General features: G+C 32.7%; 1 long non-coding RNA gene across 1 annotated transcript; it reads left to right on the top strand.

Moving 5' to 3' along the window:
• Positions 1 to 538: 538 nt before the first annotated feature.
• Positions 539 to 2,500, top strand: LOC149493639 (uncharacterized). The gene is made up of 3 exons (XR_016322425.1): positions 539 to 664; positions 795 to 879; positions 2,286 to 2,500. It is a non-coding gene; the product is annotated as an uncharacterized LOC149493639 (long non-coding RNA).
• The last annotated feature ends 15,099 nt before the right edge of the window (positions 2,501 to 17,599 follow it).

Genomic DNA, 17,599 nt, shown 5'->3' with positions numbered 1-17,599 from the left:
AATTCTTTAAGGGGGGGAGAACTGTAACGCCCCATTTTTTTTCCTGTGTTTTCATAGTAGTTTACCGGTCTGTGAATAGTACCACCGGTCCGGAAGTTGGTATTATTTTTGGTCCGAAAAATTACTATTTATGTTTTATATTTTATTTAACATTTTTGGAGCATGTATGCATGGTTTTTATAGGTAGAAAGTAAGTAAGGAATATTTTTAGATACTTAGTGAATAGTGAATTATGGTGTTATATTAAGTAAGGAAATTTGAGCAATTATTTTTTTTATGGAGGAAAATTGAGGAATTATTTTTATGGAATAAATTAGAGACTTTTGTGGAGATAAATAATATTTTGAAGGAATTTAATTGGAGAATATTTGAAGAGAAGACCAAAATACCCTCCAATTTGGAGAAAAGACCAAAATACCCCCTTAGTTGCTTTAATAAAGCAACTATCAATTATTGAGCACCAACTTTTGCCTTCTTCTTCTCCATACACGTTTCCTTCTTCTCCTTCTTCTTCTTCTCCTTCTTCTTCTTCATTTTCTTCAATTCCTACTTAGTAAACACCCATCCAACTTGATTTAAGGCATAAATCTTAGAGAGTGAAGCTAGAGAAGTAATCTTTGGTGACTAATTTCAAGGAATTTGGTGATTTTCCTACTTGGGTCAAGTAAGTGATTTTATGATAAGTGAATTATTTTTGGATTTAGAGTTGTCTTTTAGCATATACATGCTTAATCATGCTCCAATTACTTCTTTTCTTTGTTTTCTTTGTTTGATTTTGAGTTTCTTCCATGTAGAGGGTGGAGAGCCTTCTAATAAGGATAAAGGCAAGACCAAAGCTTGAGAAGCTTTGATTAAAGCTTGTTAAAGCTTGTTTTGAAGGTTAGTGTTCAAAAACACACTTACCTTACTCAAATTTTGATTTTGTGCCTTTATGCTATTATGTGTATATTTTGAGATTTTGTATGAAATGATTGGTTTGTTAAATTTGGGTTGCCATTACATGCTCTTAGATGATGTTTGATGAGTATTTATGTTGTGGTAGACATTTCTACCTTGTATCTTTGTGGTTCATGTTCCTTTCATGGCTCAAGTAAACTGAATTTGGGAAAAATGAGATTTTGAGTGAGATTTAGGACCATTTTTCGGTCCTTTCTAGTTTCCATTTGTGTCTGAGTCCTTCATAAAAGTTGTAGGTCTATCTCTTAGCTTTCCAACCCATCCTCTTGTGTCCAATTTGGAGATATATAACTCAACTTATGGCTGAAACACCCAAACTGACTCTGTTTGTGTCGGGCCACATGCATCACTGACTTTAGTGCCCATTTTGACCACTATAATGACAAGATTAGGTTCTGAGTTCTTCATAAAAGTTGTTTCCCTGTGTCTTGAGAATTCTCTCGTTCTGGATTGGTTTAATTTGAGTGTGGGGTTTAGTAGGAATTCAAGAAACAATGGACTTGGTTCTGCTGAATCAGGTCTGGTCTGTCAGTCTGTGTTCCTAGCTTTGTTTTGTTATCTTCCATATTGATCTGGGCTGTAATCCCTTCATAACATTTGTAGGCTTTTGTCTTATCCTTCTAACAACTCTAATTTCATTTAATTTGGAGACCCATAGCTCCGGTTATGTTTTAAAAACACAGCAAAGGTCCATGTTATTTTTATGCTGGAAATTTTCTATGTTAAGTCATTTTGTTTAAGTATGAGAATTTTTATGAATTACTTAAGTTTAAATTAAGTTTTTATTATGAGAAGACTAAAGAAAATGAATTTTATGAGAAATGTTTTTGGGCTCTAATATACTTGGTGTGAATTTGATGCATGATTTGATTTTGTTATGTATGATGAGCATGCTCGGCATTTGATGCCATTATGATAAGAAGCTATAATCATATGCTAGGCACGTGGGTGTCTTATGTTAGGGCGGACGCGCTCTATATGTTATGAAAAGGTTGGCGATCTAAGGCCATTATGAATAAGCTATGAAAACTTATCTGCTTCTTTTTCTCCTAAGTGTATGTGAGCCCTTATACAATATTTTTAAGGAAGTGAAATAAATGAGATCACATTATGTTAATAACTCTTAATTTACCACAACTTATTTATGATATCAAATGAATTTCTAAAGCATGATGTGTTGGTGTGCATATGTACTGCATGTTCAAATTTAATGATTTTATATATATAAATGATTGTTTTTAAGTATGTTGTCATCACAACATTGGTTTGTTGTGTTTTATGAGCACCACTGAGTTTTATACTCAGCGCGTTGATTTTATCACGCGCAGGTTGGAGATTGTGCTTGCTGCTTAAAGACCTGAAGAGTAGCATCAGAGTTGAAGAGATCTTTTGGTAGTTGATTAGTATTTTATGTAACTAAAAATTATGGCATGTATAAGTATTACATTTTTGGAGACTGTATTATTTCATTTATAACTTAAGCATGTTATTGTAAATTATTTTGGTGTATATATATTGGGAGATAAACTTGGACTTATTTAATGGTTAGAACATTAGAAGTTGATATATTTAAATGAATGTATTGAAGTGATGAATATTATAATGTTATTGAGGAACTATGGAGTTATGAAATTATAGAAGTGCTATTGTGTTGTTATTGGAGTTTGATGGGGTTTGGAGTTTGAATTTGGGAGTGCTTTGTATTCATATGTTTGGCAACTTCTATTTTTAAGGGAAACTCTTGCAGTTTTTCTATAGGATTCTCCCAAATCATTTTCAAAACAGAATACTATTACTTGCTAAACTTGTGAATATTAAGTCACTTCTAATTCATAGTATGATTGTTTGATTTATATGTAGGTTAGGACGGTGCCTCCGGCACCGAATGTGGCATCCACCGTCGGGTCTTTCGGGATCGGGCGGTGGGTGTTACATTTCATGCAGCAAATATACATAACCACACCGTGAGAAATCATCGATAAAGGTAATAAAATATTTTTCACCACCCCAAGAGGGAACATCAAAAGGACCACATATATCAGTGTGTATAAGTTCAAGCAATTCACTACTTCTTGTGGCTGGATTCTTTAATGTGTGCTTAGTTTGCTTACCTTTAATGCAATCTATACACACGTCCCAGTCATTGAAATCCAATTGAGGTAAGATTTCACTTTTCACTAACCTTAAAATCCTTTCTTTCGTTATGTGACCTATCCTTTGATGCCACAAGAAAGCAGAACATTGATTATGTACGTTACGTTTATTACCTATATTGTGTTCAACATTAAACAGGGATTCAATAAATTCAGCATCAAGATTAAAACGATATAAACCATCAATCAAAGTACCAGAACCGTAATAGTACTTATGTTTGTATAATGAAAAAACACCATTACAAATCTTAAAACTGAAACCAACATTATTCAACCTGCCTATAGAAACTAGATTTCTAGCATATTTAGGAACATAGAGACACTTTTCAAGATCCAAATAACAACCAGTGTCCAGGATCAATCTATAAGTCCCAATTCCTTCTATTCGTGCCTTCATTCTGTTTTCCATGTATAGGAACTTTTCAGTTTCGTTTATGGGTTGGATTGAAAGAAATCCCTTTATAATATAAGACACATGAGCAGTTGCACTAGAATCAACCACCAGATATTATTAGGCACTTCAGTAAGATTTGATTCAAAACATACTGGAACATAAAGTATACCTTTCTTTTCAAACCAAATCTTCATTTTAGGACAGTCCTTATTGAAGTGACCATTCTTCCTACAGAAGTAGCACTTCAATTCCTTATGGATTTGGCCCTCATTAACCTTCATTGGGGCACTGTCCCTTTTCTTGCCTTTCTTCCCTGATTTGTTGTTGCTGCTGCTAGCTCCATTATGAAATGTGAGATTGACGGAGTGTTCCTTCAATTTCTTTAATCTCCCTTCCTCTTGTATCAACATGGCCTTGATTTCCTGAATGTTCCATTTTTCCTTAAGGGTGTTGTAATTCACCTGGAACTGACCAAACTCAAGAGGAAGTGAGTTAATAATAAATTGAACTAAAAAGGATTCACTCACATCCATTCCCATTGATTTCAGTTTGGCTGCCAAATTCTGCATGCCAATCACATGATCATGAATGGATTGTGACCAATCAAACTTCTTGGTCGTCAGCTCACTCATCAAGGATCTTATGATGGACTTGTCAGCTATGTCCGATTGGGAGTGTTCCTTAATTTTCAGCATGTACTCTCTTGCATTGTTTGTTCTGGGCATTGATGGCTTAACATTTTCAGCCATTGTCATCCTCATTAAGTTCAAGCTTAGCCTGTTAGACCGCTCCCAAGCCTCATAATGAGACTTGTCAGATTCAGTGCTGGTCTCTGTAATGGTTGCTGGCTTTTCAGAGACTAATGCCAGATCCAAGTCCAGAACTCCTAACTGATAATGGATTTGTTCGGACCAATCAGTATAGTTCAATCCATTGAACTTAATCAACCCAGTACCCATAGCAAACATGTTAAAAGAAGCTGCAACATTATACATATACTCATACGTTAATACTTTGAGTAAACATAAAATGGATTCAAACAAATAACAACCTTAATTATGCATCTAGATTCACCTTTGGGTAATATTTAAATGCATATCTTTAAGCAATAATGATGCCAAGAAGAAAAATATTTTAATAGACTTTCATTGATGTGGAGCAACTTGCGAACCTTTATGCAAGTCAGAGAGAAGCACGCCCGTGCTTCACTACAACACACCCCGTGTAACATCCCTTCCCGGTCCACCCGTAAACCCGAATAAACCGAGTCGAGACGCTACAACTGGTTAACTGTATGGCCTGACATGCTGAAATCATAATGTATATTGAATATAATAGCATGCTGATGTTGTTTACAAAAACAATGTAATGTATATTTACAAAATATGATACTAGTTTACAAAAGGGAATGGGCCCAACTGTGTGCCCTGTACATGCCATGAAAAGGAGAGACAAAAGGTACACATCCAAATGAGTAGCTACCCTGAAAACTGAGTCTTCTACAGATGAACTGCAGCAGTTGTAAGCTGACTCTCTACGGTCCAACTCAGAACCTGCGAGTTAAACAGGTAACTCGCTGAGCAAATAAAGCTCAGTGGATATCTCAACAGATAAAGAAACAATTAAGCACATACATAGGTAGAATAAGCATGTAAATGCATATGGATAATTAAGCATATAAGCACATATAGCATGATCCTTTCATTATACCTTGATTATCTTTTGTACTGTTTGTAATAATGTATGATTCATGAAATGTTATGTCAAGATATCTGTATGGCTCCATAAGGTTATAGTGAAACCGAAGTGATAAGAAAAACTGTATGAAACTGGATGAATACTGTATGCTTGGCTGCTATGGCCCATATATAATCATATCCACTCAACGGCCTGTAGCCGGAGTATCAAACTGTATGGGGTGCAGATCTGCTATCCTATGTCGCGACATAGCCTTATCTACATGGTTTCTACCTAACCTCAATGGAGCATAATGTTGGTATGTCAATAATATAACACAACATCATATTTGTCATAGCCCTGACCTGGTCAATATTGTCCGCTTTAGGCTTTGCAACCCTCACGGATTTGTCCCTCAGGCAGGCTTTGCAACCCGCCCAAAAGCGCGCTAACCAAGTTAGAAGCTACCCCTCTTATGTATAGATCGTTTACCCCGTCCTTAACCGATGTGGGATTTGCCTAAGGTGTGCTGGCCTTGCCACATACACCCCCCTTGGGGAATCAGCATCCTCGCTAAGGTTTGCCCCACCACCGGCCAGAGGGCACAGGGCCGGCTCTGATACCAATTGTCATAGCCCTGACCTGGTCAGTATTGTCCGCTTTAGGCTTTGCAACCCTCACGGATTTGTCCCTCAGGCAGACTTTGCAACCCGCCCAAAAGCGCGCTAACCAAGTTAGAAGCTACCCCTCTTATGTATAGATCGTTTACCCCGTCCTTAACCGATGTGGGATTTGCCTAAGGTGTGCTGGCCTTGCCACATACACCCCCATAGCCCTGACCTGGTCAGTATTGTCCGCTTTAGGCTTTGCAACCCTCACGGATTTGTCCCTCAGGCAGACTTTGCAACCCGCCCAAAAGCGCGCTTTTGGGCGGGTTGCAAAGTCTGCCTGAGGGACAAATCCGTGAGGGTTGCAAAGCCTAAAGCGGACAATACTGACCAGGTCAGGGCTATGACAATATTCATAGTTCATAACTTCATAATTCATAATGTTTATTTGATTTCACATCATTTGCATACTTGAATGTTGTTTTGATACATGTTCTAATGTTGTATTTTGGTGTTAAAATGATTGGAGGCATATAAGTGAAGCAAAGGAATACAATTGCATTGAAAATGAAATCCAAATGTGCATGAAAACACAAGTCGCGAGCGCGCACTTGAAAGTCGCAAGCGCGTAGAGTGCAAATGAGAGATAGTGAGTTCCCAGGCCAAATTCGCGAGCGCGCACTTGAAAGTCGCGAGCGCGTAGAGTGCAAAATGAGAGACAGTGAGTTCCCAGGCCAAATTCGCGAGCGCGCGATGAAGGTCGCGAGCGCTTACAGGCCAAGGGCCAAGTACGCGAGCGCGTACTTGAAATTCGCGAGCGCGAGATGTGCCAAATAAGAGTCAGAGAGTTTCAGGTGAAAGTCGCGAGCGCGCATTTGAAAATCCCGAGCGCGAGAAGGCAACGCGAGTTCGTCATGCGATTCGCGCGCGCTTCGCGTTTTTCAGCCTGCATAGTCTGTACTCTTTTGGTCATATCTCTCAATATACAACTCCGATTTGGATGATTCAAAAATCCATGTAAAGCTAACACATAGAGGAACAAATAACTCTTCTATGACACTTCCTAATTCCATCATTAAATGGGGTCAAAATCAAGATGAATTTACTGGTAAAATTTCCAGTACCAGTAACTCCCCTGTTTCAGCATAAACTCTTCATTTATTCAATACTTCCCCTGTTTTCTCACCATTACCAGTCCTCCCACTCAACATGAAGCAATATTGTCTCATTAGCAACACACCACACAATTCTCATATAAAGAAAATGGTAAAGGAAAAGAGATATCAAACCTTTACTCCAAAAAGCTTGAGTTCTTCTTTAACTTCTTTTTTTCTACACTCTTTGAACTCCCTTCACCTATAAATAAGAATTCTTATGAATTCTAAAATAATAGCACCAAATGATTCAATTATGAACTTCAAGAAGGTTTACTTACTTGGATAGAAGAGAAGTTGAAGTTAAGGCTTAACTACCATTAAAATTGAAAGGAAGGTGGAAGAGGAAAGGAAGAAAATGAAGAAGATGAAGATAAAGATGAAAATGGGAAAGTGAAGTGATAATCACGGGTAGACCATCAAAAATCAAGGGATTTTATGTAAAACTTCCTAAATGGTACCTCAATTAGCAAAAGGCTATCACTTAATACCCAAGCTTGATCTTTTAATGCAAATAAATCCTCACCCATATGCTTTGATCTTTTTCTCTCACTCAAATAACTCCACTTATAAACCCATTCTACCCCAACCGGGTTTGGTTCAACTCGACTCAACTCAACTACTCAACTCTATGCTAAGACTCGACTCGGTAGGATGTCACACCCCGTGCTTCTCTCTAGAAGTCAGGGCACGCCCGTACCACATTACAGCATACCCCATGCTTCTCTCTGGAAGTCCATAGCACGCCCGTGCTTATTGCAGCACGCCCGAGCTCCTTTCTGGAATCCAGTTACTCTTTTTTTTTTAACTATTCAATAATGCTCCATACAATATGCATGTTATCTTTGGATATACATTCATATTAATTAGTCCAATCATAAGTCTCTTTAATGCCATTGATTATAATTAATGGTCTACATTTGGGTAACCTAACAAATTATAATCAATCATCTTAATTGTTCAATTTTAACTTTCATGTCATTTAAGGCATCACAAAAACATGAACAATTGAAAGATGCATAATCAATGTCTAAACAAATCCAAACAAGGCCACTTTGGTGACTAACAAGTTTTCCATTCATTAAACATTGATTTATGCAAAACTTTTATGAGATTGAATTAAGATCTCAAAACTTTAATGACATAACCCAATAATATGTTATAACCATTCTCTATAAATAACAACATAATAATTTATAGAGCATAAAGAAAACAAACAGTTTTCAATTTCTATAATTTTTGGCTTCGCTTGTACCAAATAAATCAACTTCACAATACGAAATTAATTTTCATTAATTAAGCCAAACAAAACACTATCAAACAAATCTAGAATAGGTACAGGTTCTGATACCACATATTGAATAATCTTTAATATAGCATAGATCTATTGTTCATAGAATTTGTTTGACAGGAATATACAATAATCGGAAACGTACCTTGATCCATAACAGCAGATCTATGTTATGGATTGCCTCGTTGCAGCAATTCGATTCTCACTGTAACAACAGATCTATTTTTCTTCCTCTAGCCTTTTGTCCGTAAGTTTTCTCTCAATTGTCAGAGAATTATCAACAGCTACGGGAGTTTTTTTTTCACACTCTCTCAAACAAGATATCATCGTATGTGTTTCAGGCAGTCATCACACTCTCTATATTTTGTTTTCTTTTCTGTGTTAACCTTAAGCTGTTGATTCCTTTATCTTTTATAAGGCAGAGGAAAGGTATTAAAACCCTAACTAGTCTTTATCCATTAAGCCTAATAACCATCATCTTGGGCCACCTTAATTAGAACCAGCCCTTTAATCACATGGCCACATATAGATTATTAAATAATCTAACAATATCCACAACATATAAATGTATATTTTATTTTATTTGCCAATTATAATATCAAGATTTTTGCAGCACTTTGTGGATTTTCTTTGTCTTTATCGCGTGCTATAAATTCTGTGAAGGTCAAGAAAGCTTGTCTATCAAGAAATATTGAAAGAAAATGATAAATTCTCAATATTTTAAATTAAATTATATTTAGTCCTCAAGTTGAATTAATACCAATATTTTGGTTTTTGTGTCTAATAGCTAATAAATTAAGTTAATCATGAGTAGCATAAGAATGATAAAGATTTATTTAAAATATAATTATTTTATTTGAACGATTAAAGCCTTTAGTATTGTCTGATTGAACTTAGAATATATTTTTGCCTTAGCATCTTAGTCTCCGTTAGAATGAGCATCTGATTAAGACTTTCGCATCTCTATCAATTAGTTGGAGTAGCAGCAATGATTAGTTGATTATATTACATGCATGGGATGTTATTATGAAATTACTATTCCTTTCATTAATGAAAAAAAGTCACAGGGATGTCTTTTAATGAGCTTTAATTTTATGAAGCATATGTATCTCAATTCTTAAGTTTATCCTTATGCAATTTTTCGTTATGCTTTTGTGGTACTTGAAAATCAAGTTTAAATTCTTCTAGTGATTTGTATTGGTCTTTGAAGTTTATTGGGATTTTTTTTTTACATCTACCTCTGGACTTGGATCCTTACTAACGCAAGTGCCAAACAACCTATGTGATTTCTCTCTCTCTGTTTTTTTTTTCTTTGTTTTTTTTTGGGTGAGAGGATAGTAAGTTACTAATGATAAGTAGTAAATATTTATATTGGATTATGATAAGTTAACAATATTTATTTATTTTCTCCATTTCAATAAGACAAAGCTATTTTGTTAATTAGTTTATTGCCTTAAATTTTTATTCTCTATATCATGATAAAAGCGCAGATAGCACAACTAAATGGAGGTCAATAAATTCGGACTTAAGCGGTCCATAAACATTCCATCAGTTCGGACATAACCAATTCTTCAGTTTAGACTCAAGCTGTCCATAAACAGTCCATTAGATCGGACATAACCAATTCTCCAATTCGGATTTAAGCAGTTCATAAACAGTGCATCAGTTTGGACATAATCAATTCTCCACTTCGGACTTAAACGGTCTATAAACAGTCCATCAGTTTGGATATAACCAATTCTCCAATTCAGTCTTAAGCGGTCTATAAACAGTCCATCAGTTTGGACATAAATAGTCGATTAACTCGGACTTAAGCCGTCCAACAGCTCATATTTAAACAGTCCATCCATTCAAATTTAAACATTTGCTAAATATAAATGACCAATATTTTTTGGGGGACTACTAGTAATATACAATAATAAAATACAGAAAGAACAATATATAAATATATGAAAGGATATTAGACTCCCAAATAAACTCTAACTAATAGGTCATATAGGATTCCTATAATCTTTATCCTAATATAATTTATCTTGACTCTAATATAAATACCCTAAATTTACTCCAAGCGAGGACGAATTCTCGAATTCTCTCAATCCTCAATTTCTGACAGTTAACAATAAGCTTTTTTTTTTTTGTGAAAATTGGCGTGCTTTGTTAATAGAAGAAAAACCACAAGCAACAAGAGCCCTTATGTGTTTTGGAAGCTTTGATAAAAAGTAAAAGAAAGCATGAATATAAGCCTCTCTCTCTCTCTCTCTCTCTCTCTCTCTCTCTCTCTATATATATATATATATATATATATATATATATATAACTAGGTGGTCCTCTGTGCTTCACACTGCCTTATAATAATTATATTTTTTTATTTCAAATGTAAGATATATATGTTAAGTAAATTATAGAAATTCATTTTTTTAGGAAAAAAGTGACTGGATTTATTATTATGTATAAAGTCTTGTAGGTATAAAATAATTTAAATTCTTTATTTTTATTTTTGTAGAGGTTTATCTAATTGGAAGTATATAATCAAAAAAACTTATTAAAACATAATAGTCAATTCATTATTGCATAAAATATATTTAAATCTTTTGAAATTGCACACACTCAAATCCTTGTGAAAATAAACAAAATAAAACTAAGCTAAGCAAAATATAAAACGAAAATGAAAAAACAAACCAAGTAAACAATTCAAACAAAATAATGAAATGTCTCAATGTTTTTCTTCCAACAGACAATATATGGAAAGATATTAAGTTAAAGTAAAGAATTAAGTTAAACCTTTTAACAATAGAAAGAAATTTAAAAATTTTATATAAAAAAAATAGAATAGTGAACAAAAAGTGATCTTGAATTTTCTGTTTATATATAATGATATATAAATATTCAAATTCTCAATTAGCAAAAAAATAAAAAAAGGAAATACAATTTTTAGAAGCTAAAACCACTAATTTCACATTAACCCAATTCTTTGAATTTGAAATCAAAATAAGAAAAACCACATAGATAGCCTTTCTTTTTTATTATAAATTTGATATAATTATACAAACAATCAATTAAATTTGAAGATCTCAAATATTATGGACTTGAAAATAGTCAACTTATCATGAGAAGAAAAACTAAACTTGCATCCTTATAATTTATTCAAAAACTAAAAATCATAATTAAACAAATCAAAAGAGAAATAAAAAAGAAAAAAATACTACTCACCATTTTATCTTATCATTTTGAAATTGTATCTTATAATGTGTATTCTTGAAACACATATTTTTTATAATATTTTTCAAATTATTAAATTTTTAAACATAATATATTTGATTTAAGTTTAGACTACATAAAATAATTAGTTTTTATATTTGTAAATATGAAAATTTAAAGATTTAAACATTGTATTGTTTTCTTATCACATATTTGATTTCTATCAAAAAAATAGTGTATTTGATTTCAATTTTAAAACTAATAAAAATCTTTATATATATGTAAATTATGAAAATTTAAAAAATATAATTGAAATATTTAAATTTTTATATTGCCATAATTGAATGAATTTAAAACTCAAAATAATGAAAAGACAATTCATTATTGAAAAGTTAATGATGGGAGAGAAAAGGTGGATTAAAAAAAGAAAAATGTTCAAAAATTTACAAAAAAGATAAATCAAATATTCAAAATCTATACAATCTCACTTCTTAGAGGAAGTGTCACGTCAGCATTAGAGAAAACTTATTAATTCCCCTTTATATAGAAAAAATATAATGATATGGCTTGCTCAGCATAACCAAAAAATAAAGATAAACCTAAATTTAAAGGAAACCAACTTCAATCCAATCATTGATAATAGAAACATTTACTGATTGTTCTTCAATAAGTTATGTGAAAAATATGCAAAAAAGAAAAAAAAAACCCAAGGGAACACTTAGAAAAGGAAGAAATTTAGAGTAGAGATATTTTTTTTTAAAAAAAATTTAGGGTGGGTACATGCCTACCCTAGGCATGCAGTGGCTTCGCCCCTGCTCATTACCCTTTGTATTAAATGAATTTGGTCGTAGATACCCATCGATACCCAAGCATTTTTAGTATTTTAAAATTTACGGATATCCTACCTGTTTAAGAGGTAATTTTTTTGAAATAGATATGAATAGTAAAATTCTAAACGTGTTTAGATACGGGCACTTAAACAGGTACGTAAACGAGTTTCAGATGGGTTCGAATAGTAAAATTTTAAACAAATATAGATATGGGTAGTTCAAAATCTAGAAGTACCTATCTACTTCCATCCTTACGCCTAATAAATTATTTTACCTGAATTTCACCCCAACCATCAAATTATACCAATTTTTATAATAAAATAATAAATATTAGTCCCACAGACAAAGTTTGATTAATTTAATTCATAGTCAACATTCAAATTAAAAAAAAAAGGAAGTGGAGGTGCTATCGACATGCTCTGAACAACTTAATCTCCTAACTCAAAGCAAAAAGAAAGTGCGGCTTAGAGAAGGCCCAGGTGAGAGTTCTAATGTTGGTGATGCTAAGGAGGAGTTAGGGTGTAACAATGAAGGAAGACATAAGACTTCCTTTTGGGATTCTATTATGGGGTTACCCAATTTGAAAATGCTTGTGTAGATCAATGGGATGAAGACTAGTATAGTTCAAAGGAAGAATCAGTAGAAGGTTGTGATGATGAAGATGGAAGAGAAAGTGATGAGACAACAACCATGGAGACTTACTCTTAATATTAAAGTCCTAGGTAGGACTATTGGTTTTAATTACCTTCAAAGGATACTAAAAATGTTATGGTCCCTGAAGTTCCCTAAGGATACGATTGATCTTGTTAATGGATATTAATGGTTAGTTTTTCCAATTTGTGTTGATGATACAACCCTAGATGCTACCAGGGGTAAATGTATTGCTCCAAAATCTCGGGCCATGAATAATAATATTTTTCAGGTTACGAATAGTCCCACTGGGAGGTGATCATCGTTTTCTCGACTCGGTTGATAATATTATTCATAATATAAGTGCGAAATTCGGACTTAAATAAGTTAACGTAGATAGTATAAAATTCAAGTTTAAAACTAGGGTGGAATTAGTTGGAATTAATGGAAAAGATGAATAGTGCAAGAGAGAGGTATGGTTGTAATATGAGTGTAGAGATGGGAAATATTGTAAACTATGAAAGCTAGTAGAGGTTTAAGTGAATTAAATTCAAGAAGTTTTGTGGTTAAAGTATAAATAAGGAAAGATGTAAGTGAAAAGATTATAGCCATTGGATCAAATAGTGCACTAATAATTCTAGCCATTCAGTTTGATTAAAAGATATAAAACCCTCGTTTTTACTATTTGGCCTCATCTCCTTCTTCTTCCCCTCCCTTTGGCTGAACCATCCCCCATTCTCTTCTTCCATTTTCTTTCTTTCTTACTTAAATAATTCTAATAAAAATCATCACAGAACAAAAGCATAACATCTTCATAACCTCACCCATAGGTTAGAAGTGAAACTTTGAATATGATCATTGAGTTTTAAAGCAAATTTGAGGTAAGTAGAAATTGACCTGGGGAAAGAGTTCTATCATGCCATTTCATGCATATATATGGGTTTATCTTGCATTTTTGTTGAGTTTATCTCCTTTTTCATAGAAGAGCAAGGAGAAGGATCTAAGGAGAGAAAGGAAATAGGTATTGAAGTGAGTTTCAAAGCTTTTGGAAGTAGAAATTAAATTTAAAGTGGTTGGTAAACTAATCTCTAGAAATTAAAGCTAAATAGGTTGATACATTAATCTCTCCTCCTTTTAAAAAAAATCCATTTCTTTTAGTTTATGTAAAATTAGAGTTTAGATTTAAATGCTTAAATTTATGATAATTGTGATAGTTAAAGTATTTAATGATTAGAATGATGAATTATGGTGATTATAAATTGATGAAAATATGGAAGGAAAGGAAAAAATCTCTCCCTTTTCTCTCTAATCGTCTAACCATAATTTTAGTATGGGCTACTGCTGATCACCTTCTATTCTTTCTTTCGATTCAACTTCTTCTCTTTCTCTCTTTTAATCCTTTAGTCATTTTTAATAAACTCAAATCTATTTATCCTATAATAGATCTATTTTGGTTTTTGTTATTGTTGTTTTGTCTCCATAATTGGAGTTTGTTCTATCCCTTATTTGTGAATGTTTATTCTATACAAAAGTATAATATTTGATTTTATTTGGTAGAGACCTTTAATATTGATTTACAAATGTGAATCTTCGATAAATGGAACTTGGTAGTATGACCTGTACCTCTATTGATGCTAAGATGCATAATGACGAAAACTCATCTGTGTACGTCTGTGATACCTCGACCCAAGTGCCTAGTCTAGTTCGCTAAAAAGGAATCAGAATGCTCATTTTAAGTTGGGTTCATGGTGTGAAAGCCTATTTAATCTGATTGCTTTCTTTGAAAAGGCATCAATTGTATTTTTTATTTTGAGGGAAAAATCTAAGGAAAATCCTAAGTTTGACTCCAAACATTGGCCAAATGGATAAAATGTACTAATCATCGAAACCAAGGAGGATTCGGGGACTAAGTTTTTGGTTTTAAAATAATCGATAAATGAGCCTAAGTGTTAATGCTTTGTGGAATGAAAAAAAATTTAAAGAGGAATAAATGCATGGTAATAATAAGAAAGAAATTTAAAGTAAGCAATAAATAAAGCTACAAATAAAGTAATGAAAGAAAAAAAGGGAGTGTCATTTCTAGCCTCGTTTAGAGGATTCTAGAATGACCAAACATCGTATAATAAAAGACTAAAATGCAACATTTAAATGAATAGAGTTAATTAAAAGAGAATGTCATCTCTAGCTCCTTTTAAGGGGATTCTAGGATGACCACACTTTTTTTAAATTAAAATAAAGCAAACATTCACAAAAGTAAATAAAGAAAACCAAGGCATCGAAAGGAGTATTGCCTCTAGCCCCTTATGGGGATTCTAGGCCAATCACAAGTCTCTTAATCGAAAGAAACCAATAAATTGGAATGAAGTACAAAAGGGAAAGGGAAAAATGGATTTTTTGATTTGCAATTCGAATTTTAGTAGTCGAGTGTGCTTGCTTATCCCATTGAATAAGAATCAAAACCAAACAGTTCTTCCAATCATGAAATGGGGATTTTAATTATGAAAAGTGTGTATGTGTGTGTGTTTTGTTAAAAGTTGGCTCTAGTCGCCATTTTGAGTGAAACAATTTTGTCGTCAAGTTGAGGAAAAGTGGCTTTAGTGGCACATTAATTGAAAAAGTAACTTTACTTACCAATATAATTGAAAAGTGACTTTAGTCGCCAAGTTTGTGCAAATGTGGCTTTAATCGCTAATTTGAAAGGAAAAGTGCCTAATACAATACAAGTTATGGAGGCAAAATGAGTCAAAATAGGAAAATGTTCAGTTATGAAAATTTGAAGACTTTTTAGACTTTTAATTAAAATATCTTCCTAAATTATTTAAAATGTATTTCAGCTGGTTTAGAGTTCATTTTGGGCCTATATTTATACATGGGAAATTTTATGAAGTAATGACATCATTAGACCCTTTTGGCAATTTTGAAGTTTTTGGGCTTTTAACTCAAAATTGATTTTAGGGCCCATATATTTGGGTTGGACAGCCCATTTAGGCTTCTTTTGGATCACTAGAACTTGAAGAGACAAGAAGGTGGAAGATGAAGAGTCAAGGGAGTTATAAAAGTTGAAGAGCTATCCACTTTATGGCTTTAATTATTATTTTAATTATTATTTACTTAATTTGTACATCCCTACTCTATATAAAGGGATTATCTTTCTTTGTTTTGAGATATAGAATTTTGGATAATTACGGATTAATGAAAGTGAGGTGTTGCCTTCTTTTATCTTTATGCATAAGTTGTTGTTTGGATTGTAATTAATTTGTTCAATTGCTATTCAGATTCAATTCCTATTTCTTATGTTTTTGAACATCTAATTCAAATTGGATTTAAAAGGGATATTCTGGGATTTTCTCTTTAAGTTCTTTTGAGTTGAGTTCTTAGGTATATGATTAAATCAAAATTATGATTGCTTGCGGGTTAATCTGCTGGTTCAAATTGGTAGAAAATTCTAAGTTTCATGTTGATGTTGGGATGTTGGGGTTTCATATTAGTGGCTTTAGTCGCCAATTGATGAAAATGTGACTTTAGTCACCTATTTGATTGAAAAAATAGCTTTAGTCGCCGATTGATTGAAAATGTGGCTTTAGTGGCCAAGTTGATTGAAAAGTGAATTGTTTTGGCGTTAGTCACCAATTGATTGAAAAGGTGGCTTCAGTCGCCAGTTGATTATAAATGATCCATTTAGCTTTAGTTGCTAAAGGCTTTGAAAAAGAGGCTTTAGTTGCCAATTTAGTGTGAAAATGGTCCATTCGGCTTTTGTTACCAAAAGTTTGGAAAAAAAATCTTTAGTCGCATAATTTGTATAAAAATGGATCATTTGCTTTAGTTGCCAAAAGTTTTAAAGGAAAAAGAAAAAGAGATGAAGCAATGCGTGTAATGAGGCAAAGAAAACAAGCAATTCCTATACATTCATCTAATATAAACATGTAAGTTGTATTTGTGTCATTCAAAAGTTTAGAGTCTCACATTGAAGGCAACTATAAAAAAAAAATGGAAACATGCAAAATTATTAAGTTGTAGGATCATGCTTAAAATGCTAAAGCATAAGCGTTGTATCTAAAGCATTTTTTAAGTGTAGAAGAGAGATATCTAAATCTAAAAAGACAATTCAAAGTCTCTAATCTAAGGTAAGTGATTTAAAGACTAACATGCACTCTAAGTATTAAAGCATTTATTCAGAACTAAACTAATCATGCATATAATTTAGTTAAATTTAAAAGAGCCTAATTATTCATGCCATTATTTATTTTCTAAGTTAAGAAAATAATTAATTAATGGTAAGCTAAACAATTAATTAAATCTAGTCTAATTAATTAACTCTAGAGGTGATGTAATTATTTAATTTAATTCTAAATTAATTAAACCTAAATAATCATGCATTTAAGTCTAAACTAATTAAACATTAAATTAAATTAATTCTAATTAGGCATTGAATTAATCTAACTTAGTTTAAAAAATATTAAATCTAGGCATCTAAATATTTCAATATAAACTAAGTATTTATTAAATTAAACTAACCTAAGCATTGAATTAAACTAGACATTTAATTAAATCTCAACTAGGTATTTGATTAAATTAAACTAGACATTTAATTAAATTAAATTAAAGTAGGCATTTAATAAACTAACCTAATTAAATATTAAATACAACCTAATTAAATTAAAGCACTAAAATTAAAAGGGATATGGGGCTTACCTCTCATAGCGTGTC

This window comes from Jatropha curcas, chromosome 9 (genome assembly GCF_041381405.1).
Source record: "Jatropha curcas cultivar XTBG-Jc1 chromosome 9, XTBG_Jcur_1.0, whole genome shotgun sequence".
Taxonomy (NCBI): domain Eukaryota; kingdom Viridiplantae; phylum Streptophyta; class Magnoliopsida; order Malpighiales; family Euphorbiaceae; genus Jatropha; species Jatropha curcas.
Note: the sequence above shows the minus strand (reverse complement) of the source record. Positions and strands in the feature narration are given on the sequence as shown.